Source organism: Moschus berezovskii, chromosome 5 (assembly GCF_049115385.1).
Source record: "Moschus berezovskii isolate FMDL1 chromosome 5, NW_MosBer_1.0, whole genome shotgun sequence".
Taxonomy (NCBI): Eukaryota; Metazoa; Chordata; class Mammalia; order Artiodactyla; family Moschidae; genus Moschus; species Moschus berezovskii.
In genome coordinates, this window is record NC_142464.1 from 11,140,071 (window position 1) to 11,155,862 (window position 15,792).

The following is a 15,792-nucleotide window of genomic DNA, read 5'->3' on the forward strand; positions in this document are numbered from 1 at the left end:
TTTGGCCTTGGAGCATGGAATGAAGCAGGGCAAAGGCTAATAGAGTTTTGTCAAGAGAACGCACTGGTCACAGCAAACACCCTCTTCCAACAACACAAGAGTAGACTCTACACATGGACATCACCAGATGGCCAACACTGAAATCAGACTGATTATATTCTTTGCAGCCAAAGATGGAGATGCTCTATACAGTTAGCAAAAACAAGACCAGGAGCTGACTGTGGCTCAGATCATGAACTCCTTATTGCCAAATTCAGACTGAAATTGAAGAAAGTAGGGAAAACCACTAGACCATTCAGATATGACCAAATCAAATCGCTTATGATTATACAGTGGAAATGAGAAATAGATTTAAGGGACTAGATCTGATAGATAGAGTGCCTGATGAACTCTGGACGAAGGTTTGTGACATTGTAGAGTAGACAGGGACCAAGACCATCCCCATGGAAAAGAAATGCAAAAAAGCAAAATGGCTGTCTGAGGAGGCCTTACAAATAGCTGTGAAAAGAAGAGAACCAAAAAGCAAAGGAGAAAAGGAAAGATATAAACATCTGAATGAAGAGTTCCAAAGAATAGCTAGGAGAGATAAGAAAGCCTTCCTCAGTGATCAATGCAAAGAAATAGAGGAAAACAACAGAATAAGAAAAACAAGAGATCTCTTCAAGAAAATTAGAGATTCCAAGGGAACATTTCATGCAAAGATGGGCTCGATAAAGGACAGATGGTACGGACCTAACAGAAGCAGAAGATATTAAGAAGAGGTGGCAAGAATACACAGAAGAACTGTACAAAAAAGATCTTCATGACCAAGATAATCACGATGGTGTAATCACTGACCTAGAGCCAGACATCTTGGAATGTGAAGTCAAGTGGGTCTTAGAAAGCATCACTACGAACAAAGCTAGTGGAGGTGATGGAATTCCAGTTGAGCTATTTCAAATCTTGAAAGATGATGCTGTGAAAGTGCTGCACTCAATATGCCAGCAAATTTGAAAAACTCAGCAGTGGCCACAGGAATGGAAGAGGTCAGTCTTCATTCCAATCCCAAAGAAAGGCAATGCCAAAGAATGCTCAAACTACCACACAGTTGCACTCATCTCACACGCTAGTAAAGTCATGCTCAAAATTATCCAAGCCAGGCTTCAGCAATATGTGAACCGTGAACTCCCAGATGTTCAAGCAGGTTTTAGAAAAGGCAGAGGAACCAGAGATCAAATTGCCAACATCCGCTGGATCATGGAGAAAGCAAGAGAGTTCCAGAAAAACATCTATTTCTGCTTCATTGACTATGCCAAAGCCTTTGTCTGTGTGGATCACAATAAACTGTGGAACATTCTGAAAGAGATGGGAATACCAGACCACTTGACCTGCCTCTTGAGAAACCTGTATGCAGGTCAGGAAGCAGCAGTCAGAACTGTACATGGAACAACCGACTGGTTCCAAATAGGAAAAGGAGTACGTCAAGGCTGTATATTGTCACCTTGCTTATTTAACTTACATGCAGAGTACATCATGAGGAACGCTGGGCTGGAAGAAGCACAGGCTGGAATCAAGGTTGCTGGGAGAAATATCAATAACCTCAGATATGCAGATGACACTACCCTTATGGCAGAACGTGAAGAGGAACTCAAAAGCCTCTTGATGAAAGTGAAAGAGGAGAGTGAAAAGGTTGGCTTGAAGCTCAACATTCAGAAAACGAAGATCATGGCATCTGGTCCCATCACTTCACGGGAAATAGATGGAAAAACAGTGGAAACAGTTTCAGACTTTATTTTTGCTGGCTCCAAAATCACTGCAGATGCTGATTGCAGCCATGAAATTAAAAGACTCTTACTCCTTGGAAGGAAAGTTATGACCAAACTTGATAGCATATTAAAAAGCAGAGACATTACTTTGCCAACCAAAGTCCGTCTAGTCAAGGCTATGGTTTTTCCCGTGGTCATGTATGGATGTGAGAGTTGGACTGTGAAGAAAGCCGATCGCCGAAGAATTGATGCTTTTGAACTGTGGTGCTGGAGAAGACTCTTGAGTCCCTTGGACTGCAAGGAGATCCAACCAGTCCATTCTAAAGGAGATCAATCCTGGGTGTTCATTGGAAGGACTAATGCTAAAGCTGAAACTCCAATACTTTGGCCACCTCATGTGATGAGTTGACTCACTGGAAAAGACTCTGATGCTGGGAAAGGATGGGGACGGGAGGAGAAGGGGACGACAGAGAATGAGATGGCTGGATGGCATCACCGACTCTGTGGACATGAGTTTAAGTGAACTCCGGGAGTTGGTGATGGACAGGGAGGCCTGGCTTGCTGTGATTGATGGGGTTACAAAGACTCGGACACGACTGAGCGACTGAACTGAACTGAACTGAAATGAATGTTAAAGGAAAGTCAAAATGCTGTACTATATAAGATTACCACCATAATAAAATGATTCCTGAGGAATAAAGGAAATATATTTTCAAATATTCATCTATTTTAGATATCTCAAGACTTTTACTGTTGATCTCTTTCAAAATTTCAGAAACATGATATTCTTGCAAATAAACCATTCAAGAGCATAGAAAGGATTTAGATAAATCTTCTCAGTGAAATTAGCCAATTTCCCTTAATCAAAAACTGCCTGTGTTTGTTCTATAAAACGAAATTAGAGACAGATTTTGTTTATAAACAAAACAAAATTCAAATCGAAATGTCAGATAGGTTAATCCAAAAGTATATAAAAGATAATATCATGACTAAAATAAGTATCCTCTATAAGTTAAAAATTATTTACTTTGGGAAAATTTGATAATCATCATGTTAATAGAACAAATGACAAAGAATTTTTATAGTATTTCATTTATTGCTATTTTTAAAATGATTTTTAAAAATAGTAAAATATAAACAGAAGTATATTTCTTCAAAATCATAAGAATATCTAACTGAAGTCAAAAGCTAACACTGAATTTAAATATAAAACTTCAGAGATATTCCATTTAATTCAGGATTAACAAAAGCATTCCTATTGCAATCATTGTAGTTCAGTATTACTCTTGAACTTCTGGTTTATTTAATGAAATTAGAGGAAAAGAAACTATTATGATATGAAAAAATATTTTTTCAAATATGTAAAAATTTAGAACTTTAGGGTTTTTCAAATGAAGATTGGTTAAAAGTGAACCAATACAATTTCACTAGCATTAATAACATGATTTTACAAGATACTAAAACTAGAATCTGTCTACAACATACTATAACATAAAAATGTCAACTATCATTAACTCACTGAACAAATAAGTGCCAGGCATTATTTTAGCCAATGGGAACTAAAGAGTTTAAAAAAATAAAATAAAACACCACAAAACCCTGCTCACATGGAGCTTACCTTCTAGTAGGGGAATGAAGAGAGAAAAATAAACAAGTAAATGTATTTCTGTTCATATTAAGGTTTATAATGTTTAAAACATTATTGTCACTTTAATTCCTGATTTTTTAATACAGAAATACATATGTAAAAGATTGGAAGCTTAAATATCAAAATCTAAGCTGTGGTTATTTCCAAACATTGTTACTGTGAATGATTTCATAGCTTGAATGGTTTTCTTGCTTTTCAAAAATTATTTCTACAATAAACACAAAACTACAAAAATTTAGAAATGTAAAGTCCAACATAAAGCATCACAATTTTTCATTCCTTTTCAATTTATTTATAACCCAGAATGTTAATGATCAAACATCCTATCACAGGCCAAACTATAGCCATAAAGATCAATTGTAGTGTGATTTCTCTCTATTATGATGTGTTGGAAGCCATACCAGAGTTAAATTTGAAATTTATGCTTCTCTGCAATTAAAATAAATTATATATAATCAAAAACAGTAAAGATTAAGATGAACTGCCAGTTAGAGCGACATCCAAACCATACTCTGCCCTCAAATTCCAAGTTGTAATTTGCTAAGCTGAAAGAACACACATACATTATTTGTAGAGCCATACATATGATTATCTGGATAAAAATATGTGTGCCATCCCCATAAGGCATAATCCAATACATTATTACATGGCTGAAAAGGCAGATTCGATTCATTCTTATCCTACTGACTCATGCTTATGAATAAATTTCAGTACCCAGTGCACCCATAACCTTGGAAAATATATATTATGCATTTATTACCCATTTACAAAATACAGGGTTTTACCCAAGTACAGCTGTTCACTCATTTTGGTACATATTCTAATATTATGAAATGTTACAGAGAATGACAAATATTGTTCCAGAAGAAAGATGGAAATATATATATATACCCTGTGCCATAATAAAAACAGTGATTATATGGCAAAATGAAGCAAGAAGATTGGGCTTGGTATCTATATGAGAGAAAATATTCAAGAAAGTTTTCCAGTGCTTACTTCTACCAGCAAAATAAAGTCAATTACCTAAATAAATCATATGACTTGTTACATTCCCTAATAGAAGACACTGCAGAGGCAGACCATCTCATTTGTGAACACCGTTCATATTTAGTAGATTGTGCTTTAAATGGAATTCCTAGGGACGAACATAAACTACTCCTCTAAATTGACTTTTCCTCTCACCCAAGCCCTGACATTTCCCTCTCTCCAGGATTGATTTATTGTGCATTTACTATGAAAAACAACCATTTTATGGAGCTCTGACAATGATAGACAGGTTCTGGCATACAAAGATCAAAAGATAGGATCCTTGCTGTCAAAGGAGTCACATTCTAGTTGGGGAACTAGAATTGTAAAAAAATAATTCAATAATTACATATTCCTAGTTGGTTTCTTGTAGTTAATTTCTATTAATAATCCCATAGTGTTATGGTCAGATAAAATGCTGGTGTGATTTCAATTTTCTTACATTAACCAAGGCTCACTTTGTGGCCCAGCATGTGGTCAATCCTGGAGAATATTCTATGTGCACTTGACAAGAATATGTACTCTGCTGTTTTGGGATGGAATGCTGTATAAATATTAATTAGGTCCACCTGATCTAAAGTATCATTTAAGGCCTGTGTTCCCCTATTGACTTTCTGTCTGGATGATCTGTCTATTGATGAAAGTGTGGTGTTAAATTCCCCCATTGTTATTGGGTTACTGTTGATTTCTCCCCTTATGACGGTTATAATTTGCCTGATGTATTGAAGGGCTCTTACATTAGGTGCATGTATCTATTTACAGTTGTTATATCTTCTTCTTGGATTGATCCCTTCATCATTATGTAGTATCTTTCTTTGTCTCTTGTAATGATCTCTATCTTAGTATATGTTGTCTGGTATGAGCATTGTTACTCTAACTTTCTTTCTATTTCCATTTGCTTGGAATATCTTTTTCTATTCCCTCATTTTCAGTATGTGTGTATCCCTAGATCTGAAGTGGGTCTTTTGCAGATAGTGTGTGTGTGTATATGTGTGTGTGTGTGTGTGTGTGTGTTTATTTATATGGGTCTTGTTTTTATATCCAGTCAGTCATTCTATGTCTTTTGGCTGGAACATTTAATCCATTTATGGTTAAAATAATTATTGATATGTATGTTGCTACTGTCACTTTGTTAAGTGCTTTGAATTTGTTTCCAAATTACCAATGGCATTTCTCACAGAAATAGAACAAAGAAATCTTAAAATTTGTGTAGAGACACAAAAGACCCCAAATAGCCTAACAATCTTGAGAAAGAAAAACAGAGCTGAAGGAATCAGGCTCCCTGACTGCCAATGAGACTACAAAGCTACAGTCATCAAAACAGCATGGTACTGGCACAAAAACAGAAATATAGATCAATGGAACAGGACAGAAAACCCATAAATAAACCCATGTACCTATGGTAAATTAATCCATGTCAAAGGAGAAAAGATTACACAATGGAGAAAAGGCAGTCTCTTCAACAAATGGTGCTGGGAAAACTGGACAGCTACAGGTAAAAGAATGAAATTAGAACATTCCTTAACATCATATACAAAATAAACTTAAAAGGGATTAAAGACCTAATTATAAGAATAGATACTGCTTAATTCTTAGAGGAAAACATAGCAGAACACTTTTGAAAAGTTCACCTCAACTTCACTAATTTGACCCCATTCAGTATTTGTAGCCTAGCATGGGCTTCCCAGATGGTTCACAAGATAAAGAATCTGCCTGCAATTCTGGAGACACAGGAGACATGGGTTAGATCAATCCCTGGGTTGGAAAGATCCCCTGGAGGAGGAATGGCAACCCACTCCAGTGTTCTTGCCTAGAAAATCCCATGAACAGAGGAACATGCCAGGATACAGTTCAAAGGGTCACAGAGTCAGACAGGACTGAGCAGCTAAGCAAGCAAACAAGCAACACAGGTCACTGTTGTGGGCCATTGAGCACACAGGCAGCTTCCATTCTAATGAGAAGGATAATTTTAAAAATAAACAAATTAAAATGATAGTGGCTTTAGTGTGGGAGAAATGATATAGATGAAGGGATGGAATGGTGTCTTAAAGCAGGAGTGGGCAAACCATGGCATGTCATCTGATTCTGTAAAGAGAATTTGCTTGGAACAACAGTCACAATCATTCATTTACACATTGTCTTTGGCTAGTTTCCTGCTTTAATGACAGATCTTGGTATCTGTGGCAAAGACCATATGATTACAAAGGCTAAAAATTTACTACCTGGATCTTTACAGAAAGAGTACATCTCTCCCATCTTAGAGGAACAGATACTAGATCTGAGGCCCAAGTGAAAAGAACAAAAATATTAGTTGTCTATGGCCACATAAGAAATTATCTTAAGACTTTGTGATATTAATTATCGCACAACTTGTATGGGTAAGGAACTGAGGTGTCTCTCTATTGGGTCCACTGACTTGGGGCTTCTGCCAAGGATGCAGTCAAGGCGCCAGGATGGGCTGCAGTCACCTCCAGGCTCAGCTGGAGGGGATCTACCTTCAGGTGCCCTCACAGGCTGCTGGCAAGCCTTCAGTCTTCACTGCATTGGTTGGAGACATCAGTTCCTTGCCATGTGGGCTTCTCACAACATAAAAGCTGGTTTCCCTTAGAACAGGGAAATAGAGGGCATGAATGAGAAGTACAGAGAGCCCCAAAGAGAGGCCACTATTTAAATTCTACTCTCAGAAGTGACTTCTCACTAATGTTCCCACGTTCTATTCACTAAAAATGAGTCTGAAGGTTCAGTGTACACACAAGGGGAGAGGGTGACACAGGATATAGATATCGGAGATAGGGATTTGGGGGAGTCATGTTACAGGTTGCCCACCACAAGAAGTCTTAGGAAGAGCATTGTAAGCTAAGAGTACAGATATTGTAAAGCCTTCAAGTTAAAAATGAGCTTGGTTGAAATGGCAGAAGTAAGTCTCTCAGGAACAACAAGCTTACATGACTGGATCATGTGGAAGAAAAATCAGATATCGGGGAAATAAGATCTGAGAGGTCAGATCTAGATTACAGAGATTTTATAAATATGCAAAAGTCATTAGATTTTATTCCAAGTATAACTGAAGTCCACTGGAAAACTTTAAGTTTGGGAGATGACATGTTTAGATTTAAGATTTAAAAAGATTTATTCAAGAGACTGTAAAATAAACTTTGCTAGCTAAGGCCATAGAGCTAATTTCGGTTGTCATGGGAATCTCTGGTAACGTGGATACTGAGCATGTTGACTCCTGGAAGAGCCTTTGAATTTACTGACAATAGTGGATTGAGGATACGTAAGTAGCTAGAAGATAGCTGGATAAATACAGATGTGACAATTCAAGTATATCAAATTAACCAAATTCTAGTAGGAATAACTAGTTTTTGAAAAGTTGTATCTTAATGATTATTTGAAATGTATTTTACTAAAATTTCAGATGGCTATTATAGCAGACACTGTCCATTACTATAAATATACAATGATATGTAGTCATCCTCTTTCTGATAAAAGTTTCTTAACAAAATCATATCCTTTTTTGACTAAACATGCATTTGCCCTGTCCAGATTCAGCACAAGTCTAAAAGCAGTAGGAATATACAGTCAGTTTAATGTTCATTCGGATATGTTCACTCACATCTATGACTTAAATATTAACACATGATTATTCCAAGTCCATCATCTCTTCCTTTTACACAGCAGGCTCTTATACCCTGTTTTTGACTATTTTTGGACCCCTTGGTGGATTAAAATATCAATTTTTCACGGTCATATTCCCCTTCCTGTCCTCAGCTTCCTTAAATTTTCTTTACATAGATTCCTCACCCCTTATTACGTTCACCCCCCACCTTTCTTGCCTTTCTCTTCAACCTCTTGCAAACTCAGCTGGCTGAATCCAACATTCAATCTTTTCACCGTCTACACTAGAAGAGATGGATATGGCCGCAGAAAAATACACAATCTTGATAACTTATCTCCTTATCATGACCACAAGTCTCATTGTAGCCCTAGAGCCTGACCATTTTTAATTGTCCTATTCTTTCTCCAACTCTCTGGAATTAGTTTACCCATTCTCTTCTCTCCTCAAACAGGCAAAATGCCCTTTCTGCAGATCACCTTGCATTTCTGTTTTAGTGAATAAATAGGTGCAAATAAAAGAGAGTATCCATAATCTCCCACTTCTAAATGTGATTATAATGCAAAAATCATCTCTGTTCTTTAGGTCAATTCTTCCATTTGCACTGGATCCCATACCCTCTTTCCTCCTCGTGACCTTTGCTTTTGCAATTACTGTTACTCTTTTACATCAGCAATGCCATTCACTTACCGGACCATTCCCATCAACAACCTCCCTTGACTTAGCATCCTCCTCCGGTATTTTTCTCTTCTTTAGTGCAAAACTCTCAGAAGAGTCACCTGTACTGTTTTATCCACCATTGTCCTCCTACTGTCTTTCAACCTATTCTAACCCTCTTCTTAAAATGCTCTTTTCAATTGAGACCCATGAACTCTACATTTTCAAATCCAATAAGAACTTCTCAGTCCTTATCTCTTTCAGTCCCTCAGAAGCACTTTTATCTGTTGATCGATCCTTCCTTCTGAGTTTCTGTGTTCTCATAATTTTCCACCTATTTGACTGATGGTTCTCTTACTGACCTCATTTTCTGAATAGCCTGCTTTTTATATGTTCCAATGATACAGGGTTCAGTGGTCAAATTTCTTCTGTATCTCTACATGTCCTAGCTGAATTTATTCACCTCAGTGGCTTTATATACCAAATATATGTTTATGTTTCTAAAAATCTGTATCTTGTTCCTAACCTATTTTATTATAAATTACAGAATTCAACAATATCCTTTTCTTCTGTGTTATTTTCACTGGACTGCTTAGTAGACATCTAAAATGCTATACATTCAAACTGAAATCTTAATTTACTCCCCCCAAACTTAGCCTCAGTGTGTCTGCCCTCTGATGCCCCCTCACAATACCTACCGTCTTATTTGGGTTTCTCTTACCTTGGTCGTGGAAAATCTCTTCACAGCTGCTCCAGCAAAGTGCAGCCGCTGTACCTTACCTTGGACTTGGGGTATTCTCCTCAAGGCCCCCCCTCCTGACCTTGAAAGTGGAGTAGCTCCTCTCGGCCCTCCTGTGCCCATGCAGCCACCGCCTCTTGGATGTGGGACAGCTCCTCTCGGCCACCGCCCTGACCTTGGGCGTGGGGTAGTTCCCCTCGGCCACGCTTCTGCACGTGGTCAGTTGCACCACCGGAGCCGGCGTCTCTCGCCTCTGCGCCACAGGAGCCGGCGTCTCTCACGTCTGCGCCACGTGGGGCCACCCAAGATGCACGGGTCATGGTGGAGAGGTCTGACAGAATGTGGTCCACTGGAGAAGGGAATGGCAAACCACTTCAGTATACTTGCCTTGAGAACCCCATGAACAGTATCAAAAGGCAAAATGGTAGAATACAGAATGAGGAATTCCCCAGGTCGGTAGGTGCCCAGTATGCTACTGGAGATCAGTGGAGAAATAACTCCAGAAACAATGAAGGGATGGAGCCAAAGCGAAACAAATACCCAGTTGAAGATGTGACTAGTGATAGAAGCAAGGTCCAATGCTGTAAAGAGCAATATTGCATAGGAACATGGAATGTTAGGTCCATGAATCAAGGCAAATTGGAAGTGGTCAAAGAGGAGATGACAAGTGTGAAAGTCGACATTCTAGGAATCAGTGAACTAAATTGGACTGGAATGGGTGAATTTAACTCAGATTTCAGAAAATAAAGATCATGGCATCTGGCCCCATCACTTCATGGGAAATAGATGGAAAAGCAGTGGAAACAGTGTCAGACTTTATTTTGGGGGGCTCCAAAATCACTGCAGATGCTGATTGCAGACAGGAAATTAAAAGACGCTTACTCCTTGGAAGGAAAGTTATGACCAACCTAGATAGCATATTAGAAAGCAGAGACATTACTTTGCCAACAAAGGTCTGTCTAGTCAAGGCTATGGTTTTTCCCGTGGTCATGTATGGATGTGAGAGTTGGACTGTGAAGAAAGCTGATCGCCAAAGAATTGATGCTTTTGTTGGAGAAGACTCTTGAGAGTCCCTTGGACTGCAAGGAGATCCAACCAGTCCATTCTAGAGGAGATCAATCCTGGGTGTTCATTGGAAGGACTGATGCTAAAGCTGAAACTCCAATACTTTGGCCACCTCATGCGATGAGTTGACTCACTGGAAAAGACTCTGATGCTTGGAGGGATTGGCGGCAGGAGGAGAAGGGGACAACAGAGAATGAGATGGCTGGATAGCATCACCGACTCGATGGACATGAGTTTGAGTGATCTCTGAGAGTTGGTGATGGACAGGGAGGCCTAGCATGCTGTGATTCATGGGGTCGCAAAGAGTTGGACACGACTGAGCGACTGAACTGAACTGAACTGAACTGAAACTTAGCCTCGCAATACTTACTATCCCAGTGAATGGAACCTCATTTAACTGTTATAGTTAAAATATTCCTGTCCTCCTTGAACTCACATCTTTCTTTTCAACGAATCTGTCAGCAAATACTTACAGCTCTACGTTCAAAAGCTTTCTCACATTCAGTAATTTCTTAACAACTCTACCATTATAACCCTTGTCTGAATTACCAAACCCATTTAAGTGGACTACTACAAACTAATAGCCCTGCATACATTCTGTCACCCCTACAACAGAATTTCAGGCTAAAGCTCAGACTCTGAGAGTTTATTGGAAGGACTTATATCCTGGATGAGCTAGTTACCTGTTATATGTCTTGGGCAAATTACTTAAGGACTCTGTACCTTTGTTTTCCTACCAGTAAAACTAGGAAGATAATAGTATCTCACTCATGGAATTGTTGTTGGGACTTAACATCATAATGTATGTAAAGCAATTTGAACTGTGTGGCAAACAATAAGAAATACACAATTGTCAACCACTATTATCTATTTTTAGTAAGATACTTTCTACATAGCTATAAGAAAGTTTCCTTAAAAACAAATTAAATCATGCCAGTCCTTTGTTCAAAATACACAAATGACTTCTCCTTATATGTGGAATGAAATCCACATATGAATGAAATCCAAAATTCTTCCAGAACACATGAGTGTTCTGTCTGCCGACCTCTCTCAAATCTTAGCTGCTTCCAACCTTCCCCTCACCTATTCCCTGTGCTCAAGCTTCTTGCCTTTACTTGAACCTAACAAACATCCATCACCCATAGGATCTAAAATATTCAACAAATATTCAAATGACTTCTTATCCCACTTTCTTCAGCACCTTCTCTGTAGAGTCTTCCCTAGATAGATAGATAGATAGCCATCCTATCTCCAATGTCAATTCCCCTTCCCCACAAGTTCACGTTCCCCTCCCTAGCTTGTTTTCCTTGTAAGGACTTACTGTTATCTAACAAATTATATGTTTTAGTATTTACCTCATTGATTGGCTATCTCCCCTTCTGGAATGCTAATTCCAGGAACTCAGAATTATTTATTTGCTTTGGTCTCTGCTATTTTTCCAGTACCTAAAATAGTGCTTGGCACTTAGGTGCTAAAAAATATTGTTTGAATGACTTAATATATGTGTGTGTATCAGTTCAGTTCAGTCACTCAGTCGTGTCCGACTCTCCGCGACCCCATGAACTACAGCACGCCAGGCCTCCCTGTCCATCACCAACTCCCGGAGTACACTCAAACTCATGTCCACAGAGTCGGTGATGCCATCCAGCCATCTCATTCTCCGTCGTCCCCTTCTCCTCCCGTCCCCAACCTTTCCCAGCATCAGAGTCTTTTCCAGTGAGTCAACTCGTCGCATGAGGTGGCCAAAGTATTGCAGTTTCAGCTTTAGCATCAGTCCCTCCAATGAACATCCAGGATTGATCTCCTTTAGAATGGACTGGTTGGATCTCCTTGCAGTATCACACACACAAACACATATATATGTATATGTATATATATATATATATATATATATATATATATATGTGTGTGAAACAAATATTATTAAAATGGACAGAACAAATAACAGTTCCTGAATACTATAAAGGAGATACTACAAAATATAAAAAGATTAGAAGATACAGTTAATCATAAATCTTCTTAAACTGAGAGACTGTGTGAGAAGCTAAGAAACTTAAAGAAACTATCTTAAACTAAATTTATAAGTGATAAGACTTTCTCAAAGAGAATGAAAAAACAGTGCAGAGGAAATTCTTAAGAAAAAAATTAAGAAAGCAAAAAATATATGTTTCCAGTTTTAAAGGGTCCACAAAAGGCTCAAAAAAAAAAAAAAACCAACGGTGGGAAAAGATCATAGCAAAGCCCATCAGTTTGAAATGATACAGTACTTAAGAAGAGCATTCTAAAACCTACCAGATGGTAAAATTCCAGGTCACAAACAAGGGATCAGAAATCAGAAACTTCCCAGTAGCAGCAGGAAACAGCAATAAAGACAGATATGAAAGAAAATAATTTTCAATGTAGGATGATTCTAAATCCAATGATACTATGGATAAAATACAAGTGTGAGAGTAGAATAAATACATATTGTGATGTGCAAGTTTTCATAGAAAAGATACCCAGCTAAATCTGTTTCTTAGGATGCTACTGGAGGTATGTGCCAATAGAATGAGATTAAATCAAGTGAAGATAAAACACGGGATCCTAGAATCAAGAGAGCCAACATAGGGAAAAAGCACAGGTAATTAATACTCTGGGTAAAGATAAGGGAAATCTCAGAATCACAGCTAGAAAGTGAGAGTGGGAAAACAGACGACTCAGGAAGAGATCCTCAAAAACCAAAACTGGTGGAATGCTTAATGAGTTTGAAATTACTGAGACAAGGATTATATTTATGGTGTAAAGTCTGGGAATCAATCAGTGATTTTGTGTGTGTGTGTGTGTGTGTGTGTGTGCGTGTACTCAGTCACCAAGTCATGTCTGCTTCTTTGAAACTCCATCTCTATAGCTTTCCAGGCTCCTTTGTCCATAGTATTTCCCAGGCAAGGATACTGGAGTGGATTGCCATTACTTCCTCAAGGTGATCTTCCCAATCTAAGGACCAATCCCTCGTCTCCTTCATTAGCAGGTGGATTCCTTACCACAGAGCCACCTGGGAGCCTAGTTAGTGATTAGTACATAGAAAATTAAGCAAATGAATAGTTCAGATATCTAATGTTCCCAGGTAACTGAAATGGTAACAGATCTGTCTGCAATGAGGGAGACCTGGGTTCAATCCCTGGGTTGGGAAGATCCCCTGGAGAAGGGCATGACCACCCATTCCTGTATTCTTGCCTGAAGAATTCCATGGACAGAGCAACCTAGCGAGTTCCAGTTCATGGTGTCCAAAGAGTCGGACACAACTGAGTCATGATGGCCACTAGTAACATCAGGGAAAGTAAAGCCTTTGTGCAAAACATAATGTAAGCATCAGGAGAGAGCAATATTACAGCTTCATAATAACATGAACTACTTATTCAACCAAAAGTCATGTTGTAACTACATAATAACTATACTATTACTATTGATGTTTGAGAGGAGACTGTGTGTGTGAACTTTGTCAGTAGGCGTTTTAACGGTAGGTGTGCCTATGAGTGTGTAGGTATATGAGTCTACATGTATATGTGTAAGTATATAGGTGAATGGCGTGAAAGAAAACCAAAGTCTTATCTTCCAACATAGAAAGGTCAAGATGAAATGTCAAGAAACAGTATGACATGTTATTTAGAAAGACAGAGTTAAATACCAAACAAGTAATCAGCTAAGTATCTAAAGTTGAAAATGGCTAATGTTGAGGACTAGGGAAGTGTCCTGTTTATTTAAGTGCAGAATGGACACTTAGTTACTACAGATGGTGACTGCAGCCATAAAATTAAAAGACTCCTGCTCCTTGGAAGATAAGCAATGACAAACCTAGACAGCATATTAAAAAGCAGAGACACTAGTTTGCCAACGAAAGTCCATATAGTCAAAGTCATGGTTTTTCCCAGTTTTTCACATCGTGTATGGATGTGAGAGTTGGACCACAAAGAAAGCTGAGCACTGAAGAATTGATGCTTTTGAACTGTGGTGTTGGAGAAGACTACTGAGAGTTCCTTGGACTGCAAGGAGATCCAACCAGTCCATTCTAATGGAAATCAGTCCTGAATATTCATTGGAAGGCTGATGCTGAAGCTGAAGCTCCAAAACCTTGGCCACCTGATGCGAAGAGCCCACTCATTAGAAAAGACACTGATGTGGGAAAGAAGATTGAGAGCAGGAGGAGAAAGGGAAGACAGAGGATGAGATGGTTGGATGGCATCACCGATTCAATGGACATGAGTTTTTGTAAGCTCTGGGAGGATGGTGAAGAACATGGAAGCCTGATGTGCTACATCCATGGACTTGCAAAGAGTCGAACATGACTGAGTGACTGAAAAAGAGTGGACAGGAAATAGCTCTGTTTTAAATACATCTTGTTGAATTATTTGAGTTTTTAAAATTATTTGGACATAAAACACTATAGAGAGGAGAGGGAGGAACAAGATGGCGGAGGAATAGGACGGCGAGACCACTCTCTCCTCCACAAATTCATCAAAAGAACTTTTGAACGCGAGTAAAGTCCACAAAACAACTTCTGAATGCTGGCAGAGGACGTCAGGCACCCAGAAAAGCAGCCCATTGTCTTCAAAAGGAGGTAGGAAAAAACATAAAAGATAAAAAGCGAAACAAAAGAAGTAAGGACGGAGCTCCGTCCCGGGAAGGGAGGCTTTAAAAAGAGAGAAGTTTCCAAACATCAGGAAACATTCTCACTGGCGAATCTGTGGCAAGCCTTGGAAGCTCAGAGGGCCACATAACCCTCTTTTTTTTTTTAAGATTTTTTTTAAAACCCACAGATTACCCGCCAAACGGTAACTCCCAGCGGAGAAGCAGCGCAGACGCCTGCATACGCCATTAGCAAGCGGGGGCTGGGCAGGGAGGAGCTGGCTGATCTGCTTAGAGAGAGGACTGGGCTTGAATGCCGCGAGAACAATCTGAGAGAACTGGGGAAAGCAAAGCAGACTGTGGGATAGCTTCCCCACGAAAAGGGGGAAAGCTCTAAACTATGATTCGGCCAGCCCCGCTCACAGAATAAAGGACTGAGCAGAGCGAGCCGGCTGCGGTCAGCCCATCCCCCATTCCCCGCCGAGACAGGCAGGGAGCGCAGCCAGAGCTGGAGCGGGCAACCGCGGCCCCAGAAAGGCATCTGATACAAATTGCAGACAGGCTTGTTGCTAATCAGGACTTCTTGGGCTCGGGCCAGTCGATATCCCCCTGAGAAGGTGCGCCAGTTGTACACCCAGAAAACTGAGTGGCGGGGACTGGGGAGGCGATAAGTCGCAGAGACCGCGCTCGCCAA